This window comes from Arachis duranensis, chromosome 7, assembly GCF_000817695.3.
Source record: "Arachis duranensis cultivar V14167 chromosome 7, aradu.V14167.gnm2.J7QH, whole genome shotgun sequence".
Classification (NCBI taxonomy): Eukaryota; Viridiplantae; Streptophyta; class Magnoliopsida; order Fabales; family Fabaceae; genus Arachis; species Arachis duranensis.
The window spans coordinates 71,856,150-71,867,240 of NC_029778.3; positions in this window are offsets into that span (position 1 = coordinate 71,856,150).

The following is an 11,091-nucleotide window of genomic DNA, read 5'->3' on the forward strand; positions in this document are numbered from 1 at the left end:
GGTTAGTTGAAGCAGGAAGGTGATTATTGGGTTTGGGAGGGCGAGTTTGGTGTTTTAGAATGTAAAAACTAAAGAGTGAAAGGAGGGGGTGGGCGGAAGGAGGAGGCCGTGACTAATAGTAAATTCTGACGGTAATTCAAATTTCAAATGATAAAATCCTGTCTTTTGATTACCACTCGAATACAGATAATGTCCAACATAATTTTTTGGTCAAATATTTTCGTCAAATTATTTTATAGTAAATTTGACAGCATGATTCGTGTCATTTTAAATATTTTTTGCGTGAAACAGTGTTACACTTTGTGAAGGATTATTTTATTTGATAGTGAGAATCATAACCTTTTTTATTGATGTGTTATCGTATAAAAAATTGACGAAAATTTCGAAAATAATATTATTGAAAAAATCTGACAATATTTTTAACGATTTTGAATTATTTTTTGTACTATGAGAAGAATTTAATATAAATTTTAGCTATTTTTTATTAATTGTTTTTGTTATTAAACATTATAATTCTTTAAAATAGATAACATTAAATTTAGATCGGTTTCAACATGAAAGTTTCGTGCAATAAACAACTAATATAAAAGGATTGATGCTCATCTTTATATATACTAATGGCTAATTATTTTTGTTGAATTCACATATTACATTGGCTAATGAAATAGAAGGAAGAGCATAATGATTATTTGACGATTTAATTTACATATTGCCTAATGATTATTAAAAATACCCATTATTTATATAATGCGGGCTAATAATATCTAATATTTAATTTCATTTTCTATGTTTAGTATCTTGTTTTAAGAAAGCATCAAACCAGGTTAGCAACTGATTTGTCGGCTGAAAATGCCTCATCACCATGGTGGTTTGGGTTCTACTAATAAAACCTATGGTGGTGTCCCGCCATCACTTAATAATTCAATAATGGGGACCAGATATTAATTTATTAAGAATTAATTGTTCCAAAGGGGAGAAATATAAAAGTATTGTTTTGTCCAAAACCTTTGGGGCCAAATCTCAATTGTCTTATTCCTTTGAAAAAGTATAGGGAACAACACATTTTAGCCAACAAAAATAATAGGCTAATCAATTAATTTTAAAAATTAAAATTAGATTTTAAATTTAAATAATTAGGATTAGTCCATATAATTCTATAAAAAACACATTCATAATAAGTCATTTTTTTCTGTCATTGTGTCAATATTCTGTCATTCAATTATTCATTTTTTCGCCACAATAGTGCATTATCGCTGCTGATTAAAGCTGCTCTCGCCCGAGATGCGCGTCCTTTTCTCCAATCGTCTGTATTACCGTTGCCTCCAAGAAGTTTCGTTAGTGACGCAACAATGCTGCTGTCTCGCGCACGTCTCCTGCAATGCCACTTCTGCTGTCTCGTCCCATTTCCACGCGGCGTTGTTGTTGCTGTCCAATCGTGCATGTAACGCCCTATCACACAGAACTTTACACTTAAGTCGTAAAAGAGAGGTGGTGTGGCATTACGGCCTATATAAATAAAATTTATAAATATAATATAATAGTGAAAAAGATTTTTACTAGGAGCCTTTGAAAAAAAAGGGATAAAACAAAACCGTTAAATTGAAAAGTACAACACTCACGAAGCAACAAAGCAAGCGAAGAAGATAAGGTAAGCTAACACTGATATATGTACAATAGATTGCCAAAATACAGATAACAAAGCCTAAGTCTCGGTTCGCGAAGATAACCGGCTCGAGCACATAGTTATACATATATATAGGTAAGGCCCAAAAGAAAACCCAAAATACAGACTTATAGAACCAGAGTCTCCAAAGTAACCTCTAAGAGGAGATAACACAGTATATATACATAAACAGTGGAGATACTAAGCATCTAAGTGAATACATATAACCAAAATAAAACTCAAAGGGCCAGGATCTTCGCTAGTCAGAAGCTTCCAGCATCCTTCAGTGAGGTGCCGCCTGTCTTGCATCTGAAAACCACAAAATTCGCATGGGTGAGAACCAAAGGTTCTCAGCATGGTAACAGTGCCTACATATCTAACATATAATATCCTGGGAAAGTTAGAGGCAATCCTAGAACTTCCAACAAATAATTAAATCTTATAAACCTAAACCATGGAAAAAGTAAGAGGCAACTGGCTAAAGGTCTTCGGTCTATCTAAAACTCCCCTTTCCAACTCCTCCAAACCTTCCAGGCACCACCGGAACCAAATGCAACAAACACAATTATTACAAATAGAGAAATCATAACTAGGATCCAAATATAGCAGATAATCAAGTAGCAATTAGTTATGCAATCACTTAGGCAATCCAAACAAGACATATAGATGCATATGATGCATGCCTGTCCTAGTGGCTGATGAGTCTCATCTGTCGGTTATAAAGCCAACACGACAAGTTATATATATATATATACAACACCCACACTGGTGTTTATCCACGGGGGCGAGCTCATCCGGAACTTTCACAGTGTCCAGCCACACTTACGACATAGGGTCAGTAGAGTATCGAGTCTTAACCTGGAGCACGTGGTGGCTAGCCACTGCTTTCACCCAGAAAAACTCGTATCTCAGATAGTCATTTAATATTCATTCATCAACATTCCATAATCATTCATCATGGCAATATCATCACTTATACATCATATAATTGTACTTTTTATACATAACTCATCATAACCCAGAGTAAGCGGGGCGACGCCACAACCCTTGCGTCTACCCAGGGAGTCTCTATACTATCCAATCTGGAGCAAGTGGGGCAAAACTACGACCCTTGCATCTACCTAGGAGGTACGTTCTCATATATCCAAGAGGAACTAAGGAGGGGATCCTAACCTATCACCATCTCACTCGAGGCGATTTCACAATACCAGGAGGAACAAGGAAGGGAATCCTCACCTTCCATCATCTCTCTGGGGTCACACTTTCGAGAAAGAGGACTCGAGATAAAACAGTCATCCAAATTTATATACTCATTATTAGCCATAAATAAATATTTATCGTAGCTATCCGGCTCATAACATAATCCATAACCAGCCATAAATCATTATCAAATATAGCATTTCGGCTTACGACATACACCACACTTCCACCATCACCCTCAGCAACTCATACAATCGTCATTAATCATAATTCATCATTAACTTTTCCCCTACTTCATCCTCAAGCTACCACATTTCCTAGCTTCTTCTTACTACTAGGAATACTATAAAGATTTAGGACTAAAAGGATGAAAATGGAGGTTTAGAGGTTTTAAAATCTGGTTTAAAAATATAAAACTCATAGTTGTTGAAAAACAGGGCTATGCGTATGGCAAATGTATACGTACGCAAAAAAATCAGTTTCTAGGGCACTATGGGTACGCATTCACATGTATGTGATAAACTCCATTTGTAGGGTTTATCTTGTATTGATTTTAGGGGATTTTATCACCTTCTACCCACATTTATTCAATGAAATGGCATGGTTTTGTGATTCTCTCTTAATTTGTGCTTAAATGTGAAAACATGCTTTTAGACCTTTAAATTGATGATTTTAATTCACCTTTGATTCCACTAGATGCCTTGATATGTTTGTTAGTGAATTTAGATTGAAAAGGGCTAGGAATGAATCAAATGGATGGCGAGAAAAGCATGCAAAGTGGAGAACACATGAAAAAAGCCAAAGATTTGGACACACTCATCCACGCGCACACGCACTAGTCGCGCACGCGTGGATTGCGGAAACTCAAGGGACGCGCACGCGCACTGTACGCGCACGCGTCGTTGGTCACATGTGATTTTTAAATAGAAAACGTGCCCAGCAATTTTTGAAAAGCTGTGGGGCCCAGTTGCAACCAACTTTGGCGCCAGAAGTGCTTTAAAGGATCAAGGAGTGAAAGGAATTGACATCTTGAGCTCATTCATTCACATTAGGATTAGTTTAGAGTTAGTTTTAGAGAGAGAAGCTCTCACTTCTCTCTAGGATTATGATTATGTTTAGTTCTTAGATCTAGGTTTTAATTCATGCCTTATTCTACTTCTACTCTTCAATTCCTTGTTGTTACATTCACCATTCTTCTATTCTTTTGTTGTAATTTCCTTTGTGTTGTTTCTATGCTTTGTTGTAGATCTACTCTTGTTACTTCCATTTTCTTCCAATTTCATTTGAGGCAATTCATAATAATTGTGTTCCTTTTGATTGTTGTTGTTGATTTCTTAAATTCAATTGTTGTTAGATTCTACTATTGTTATTAATTTACTATGCTTTTCCTTTGTGCCTTCCAAGTGTTTGATAAAATGCTTGGTTGGATTTTAGTATAGATTTTATTCCTTTTGGCCTAGGTAGAGTAATTGGTGACGCTTGAGTTATTTAATTTCTTTGTTGATTGATAATTAGAAGTTGCTAATTAATTTGGATACCACTAAAGCTAGTCTTTCCCTTGGGAGTTGGCTAGGACTTGTGGAATCAAGTTAATTCATCCACTTGACTTTCTCCCATGGTTAGAGGTTAACTAAGTGGTAGTAATGAACAATTTGTGGTCACAATTGAGGAGGATAACTAGGATAGGACTTCTAGTTCTCATATCTTGCCAAAAGCTTTGTTAGTTGTTAGTTTATTTTCTTTGCCATTTATATTTCTTGTCTAAAATCTCAAAAATCCCAAAATATCTCATAACCAATAACAAGAACACTTTATTGCAATTCCTAGGGAGAACGACCTGAGGTTCAATACTTCGGTTTATAGATTTTAGGGTTTTGTTCTTGTGACAAACAATCTTTTGTATGAAAGGATTATTTGTTGGTTTAGGAACTATACTTGCAACGAGGATTCATTTGTGAATTCTAAACCACACAAAAATCCGTTCATCAGTATGCACACGCATAGGAGCCAACCAGAATCCCCCCTATGCATAGCGAGGGTATGTGTACGCATGCAACCATTTTTCATCAGAATTTTGACTAAGAAATTCTGCAGAATTTTAGTTTTGATCCCCAAACTTCCGACGCGTATAACTTTTTTCGTTTTAAATTATTTTTCACCATTCTTCGAAAGGTATAAACATCTCGAACCCAATTTTATTTATAAATAGGTTTGACACAAATCGGGAGTCCGGAGACCAAGTTATGCTCCGTCAAAGTTGGACAAAAATCACAATTTTTATAAAACTAAACAAACCTCAATTTTCAAAACAAACCAATTCCAACCCTTTTTAAAACCAACCAAACCTTAGCCATTCAGCATCAAACCACTCTCAACTCATATTTCAAATTCAACAATATACAGTACACATTCCTCATCATCTTACCAATTCTCTAGTTTCATCAAATTCCAACTCAATACTTCTAATTTTCCAATATTCAATATACAACATCAATTGTCCATATCAAACACAATTTCAACTTCAAGTCAACTTCTATGATGACCAATCATCATCATCACATATAATTCACATGCATCATCAACAATAACATCATTTTCACCCTCCAAACCAATAATCACAAACTCAATACTATTCATTCAACCAATCAACAATATCACAAATTCAATTTCTATCCTAAGGTCACTAGCCTAAGTTTTGACATTACATTATACTTTAGATATAGGAAACCAAAAACATACTTTGGCCGATTCCCCGCTCAACCCGAAACACTCCCAATTCACTTATCCTCAAGCTTCCAAGGCCTCAACACCTAGCAACAGATTTTCTAGCATATAACTTGTAACACCCTAATATTCAAATCCTTATACTTGAGTCATAAGTCAATGATAATAAGGTGGTACAACTTTCAAGGTAGGTTTTTAATACATAGCTTATAAGTATAATTGAAAGGAGTATTAATCGAGAAGGCTGAAAAGAGTAAAAATAAAATCGTGAAATCGTATTGAAGAAAAGAAGAATGAGTGGTGCGGGAGTAGTTTAATCAAATATTGATGAAGTGTAATGTAACTGATATCAAAAGATAATAAAATAAATGGTGTAAAGATAGTTGAATTTGAGAGAACCATGAATGAGAATTTGATCAAGATTTTCGTTTTCTTTTCATGAACCAAATTTTGAGGGAAAAATTTTAAATAAGGTGGGTAGGATGTAAAACTCGGTCAAATCATAATTAATTAAATAATAAATTAAATATGATCGAACATGGTTAGAAAATTTAGCAATCAGAATTTGAAGATTTAAATAGGATGTTTGGACTCAGTGAATTTTTCTTAGTCAGAAAACATAGTTTTCTGCATAAAACCGCACAGTGAAAATTTGACCGGCAGTACAGGCTGAGATCTGTTCGATACTACGGCCGAGGAAACTAATTAGGAGTGAACAGTGTTAAGAAATAAGAATTTATAATTTGGAAAGATAGAAATATTTAAAATATGATTTAAAACCATTTGTGAGAGAGATCCAAAAATAGAAAGAAGAGGAAAGAAGAGAAAACTCTAACCCCTCTTGATCTTCAAACCACCATAACTTGAGCTACGGAGCTCCAATCGACGAGCCGTTTACGACCACGCATCGCTCTTCTTGTCCTCTTCGATTCTATCTAGGTAATGTGGTAAGTCTCTCAATGACCTCTTCCTAGTTTCATTTTTCCTTTGGTATTTCGAATTTAGTTTCGGTTTTAAGAAAATCTTGTGACTTTGGTTGTTTAGGGGTGCTCTAGTATGAGCCATTGATGAATTCCATCAACCAATTTTGTGGGTTAAGGTAAGGAGCCCTCTAATCCTTGTAATTTATGATATTTAGTGAGTCCTAAGTTGATGTATGTATGTAATGTGTGTATTAGAGTATTGGGTACACTTTTGGAACTTGAATCTTGCTTGTGAAAGTATTTGGTGGAGCTTGGAGCTGAGTTTTGGTGGAGACTTCCAAGTGAGAGCTTAAATTTGACTTCTAAAAGGTACGATTTAAGTTACATTTAAGTACCATGTGGTGTGATATGAATTCTTAGGCTAGATGCCCCAAGGATTAGGTTTGGATTGGGTGTCTTGATTGAAATTGATGTGTATAGATACTATGATGTGGAAAGTAATTATTTAGAATGCGTTTTGTGTGAATGGGTATGTTTGGTATGTTGTGGAATTGAGAAATTGGTTAATGATGATATGTTAATGAATTTCTTATATTAAATTGAATGGATGTTGGGCCTGAGGCTGTGAACTTTGGGCCGGAGGCTAAAAGAGGTAAGAAAGGTGAGTTGATGTATGTATCGTGTGATAATGTATGAGATTGAATGGAGGGTTGGTATGCAATGTATGTAAATGGGATTAATTGATGAAATAATGAAAAATGAGGTTTTTAGAATGTGAAATAGATGCAATTGAGGTGGAATGTGTAAAAGGAGTATGATTGAAATTGGTCGTGTGTGAATAGGTAAATTAAGCTGGTTTGGGTTCATTTTGTTGGTTGGAAAATGATTGGGACTAGTGAATCATTGGATAATTGGTAAATAATTATTTTTGGTAAAAATGAATTTTAGGCCAATTTTGACGGATCATATCTTGAGTTGCAGTTTTTGAAATTAGATGGATTTTATATCAAATTAAATATTTTTCAAAGAGCTTTAAAACGGTATAGATTTTGTAAAAATCTAAATTTTGTAGAGAAAGATATGATCGTTGAAAGTTGGTGTCCGTAATCTAAATTCTGTGGTGTTGCATAATTTGTGATTTCTGGTTTGTGTGCGCACGCACATCTTGTGTATTTATGAACTCGTGCAAACGCACACTCTTGTGCGCACACACACACAGGAATATGTATACTGTTGGGAGCGCTAGCACGCTCTGTGCGCACACACAACCAACGAAGTTTTGCAAGCTGTGCGCATGCACACGCTGGAAGGTGCACTCTGTTGAGGGCGTTCGCAAGCATTGTGTGAATGAGTAGAATGGAAATTTTTATTTCCTGTGTGTACGCAAACCTCTAATGCGTACGCACACTTCTTAAAAATCCTTCTGGGCGTGCGTACGCACAACCCTATGCGTACGCACACTGCCCTATTTTTCAAAGAAAACTTTGTTTTCAACTATTTTACCTTCCCGACAAGCTTGCGACCTTTTGTAATACTTACTTAAAACCTTTTTACCAGTTTTAGGGTATTGAATCAAGGGTGAGAATAGTAAAAGAATAAAAGGGGTAATTGTGGTTATGAGTTTAGAGGACGGTGACTTAAGCTTGGTAAGTTCTATGCATGACATAAGAAGAGAATTAGTGATGAATCGTGAAAATGATAATGATTATGAGATTGTTAGCGAGAGTGATGATAATGATGAGATTGTTGATGAGAATGATGATGACTATGAGACTGATAAAGAGAATGATGATGATTATGAGATTGTTAATGAGAATGATAACAATTAAGAGATTGATATTAAATATGATACTGATTGAGATATACCTACCTGGGTAGATGCAATGGCATTGATTCCACTTGCTCCGGACGTGGTGAGATATACCTGCCTAGCTAGATGCAGTAGAATGATTCCACTTGCTCCGGGTTTGGTTTGAGACTCCTGGAGTAGATACAGTGGTTAGCCCCCACTTGCTACCAGTCGAGTCGGATTTAAGATTTGTGAAACTATTTGAGTTTCGAATTTCCTTGGGTATATGCAGTGGGTTGGCTCCAATTGCTCTAGGTTGAGATCTGAGATTCTGTTGACCCTGCATTGTAAGATGTGGCCAGATACTTAGACCTTTCTGGATGAGCTCTCCCCCATGAATACTTTATTTTATTGGTTATGACTTTGAGCTTGGGGATGCGCGCTCACAGGGACTGTCCAATGGTTAGCTACCAGGACATGTCGGGTTGACTTTGTAACCGACAGATGATATCATCAGCCATAGGGCAGACATACGTCATTTACATATTTTTTATTTGTTTGGGTTTGCCTATGTGTTTTGGATTGCTATATCATATATGCTATGTTACCTGACTATATGTAATTTGTTCTACTTGTACCTTAATTGTGTATTACTTGTCTGTATTGATTGTGTTTGTAAAATTGAGAGGTCCCTCATGCTGGTGTCGGTTGACGCTGAGGGCTGTTCTTGTTGAAGTGAAATAAATGAGATGATTGATTAACCATGATGAATATTAAATGAGATGATTTGAGCTCTCTGGGTAGACGTAGTGAAGTGATTTCACTTGCTCCAGGTGAGGATAGGAGGTATTGATATAGAATTGCTGAGACAGAATAGCTGGTGATGGTTTTGTTTATGATTCTGATTCTGATTTGTTGGAGAGTTAAAAAATTGGGGAGTATGAGGAAGATGAATTAGATTTTGTATTCCCTTATGACAGTTGCCTATTTATAAATTAGCGAGAACAAAGGATGAATATTTGATGAAGTGAAGTTTAGGATGCTTAGTGAGTTTTTATTATAATGCATTGTATTTATTTGGCACTTTTACCGTACTGGGAACCCATGGGTCGGGGGTTCTCATTCTGTATATATCTCTTGTTTTTCAGATGCAGGTCTAGATGCTCAGTAGTGAGCTGTGGTTTATTTGAAAGATGGCGAAGATCGTTGGATTCTATTTTACTTTGTTTAGAATCTCTCCGAACTTATTTTGAAAATCTTTTGTTATGTATTTATTTTCTTTTTGAAAACTTGCCTATAGAGGCTTTGATGTCTATAATGGGAGAGATAAGAAAGTTACTATTGTCAAATGATTTTATTAATGTACCCTAGTCGGCCTAAGCTTCGCAGGTGGTGACTAGTGGCTGTTATATTCATGTCTATATACATATATATACCCTGTCTTTATTCTATTTTTCCTTATTATTATACCTTATTCTGGTTCGCTATCCGAATACGTTCTATCTTCTTTCCTTCGATACGATTTGTGATTTTATTTTTACTCTTTTTAGGTTTCTCGATTAATACTCCTTTCAATTATACTTATAAGCTATGTATTAAAAATTCACCTTAAGATTCGTACCACCTTATTATCATTGACTTATGACTCGAGCATAAGAATTTGAAAATTAGGGTGTTACATAGCTCCACTTCCAAACTTTCCCAAAACCTCAATCAAGCTCCGATATACATATATATACTACCTAATCCACAATATCACATTTAACATAGCAACTCAATACCCATATACTATAAACCAAGAATTTCACAAGGATTGAGAATTCTTACCACACCCAAGGATCAAAGAAGCAAGATTGAGCCTTCCCTTCAAGCTAATTAGATCCTATTACATCAAAGAACTCAAAATTTCATCATCTTTATTCAAGATTTTTGAATTCAAAGGGCTGGAAAAATTGGAAGAAAAACGTGGCTTACCTCAAGAACAAAGTTGACGGCTTTGTAGAGCTCGACGTCGTGGATGCGTGGCCGCAAACGGTGCAGCGATTGGAGCTCCGGACGAAAAGTTATGTGAGTTAGAAGATTAAGTAAGGGTTTTTGTTTGTCAGAGAGAGCTCCTTCCCCCCTCTTGCTGAGTTTCAGCGCGAATTGCTTATGAGGGGGAGAAGAGGATGCTGAACTCTTTTGTTCAATGAGGTTTGGTTAGGCCTTGAGCCTAATACGGGCCCGGTTTGGCCCATTCGACTTAATTTTGGGCTAAATTTTTTAAAATTAGTGTAAAAATTTTCGTTTTAATTTTTTCTATCATATTAAACCATAAAAATCACATTTTTTATTTTTTAGAATAAATATTAACTTATGAATTAATTATTTATTAAATAACCGGACGCACATCATGTGCTGCTGCTATTGTCTTCTTCTTCTAGATTTGAATTTTTTTTCTAGATTTTGGATAATTCTTTTTACTAGCTTTTAATTATTTTTTCCCTATATTCTGGATGGTTTTTTTCTAACTTTTGCCGGATGCTTCTTTTTACTATATTTGGATTTTTTTTCCTATGTTTTGGATGTTTTGTTTTTTTTGGATTTGGATGATTTTTTTTATAATTTTCGATTTTTATTCTTAATTTTTGAATGTTATTTTATCAATATTTTTTTGAATGTTTCGTTTTGTTAAATTTTAAAATCTTTAAAATTATCGGATATCTCTTTTTTATTAAGTTTTGAGTGTTTTAAAATTTTTAAAATGATTTTTGATTTTTTAAAATAATTTTAAAATTTTAAAACGACGAGAG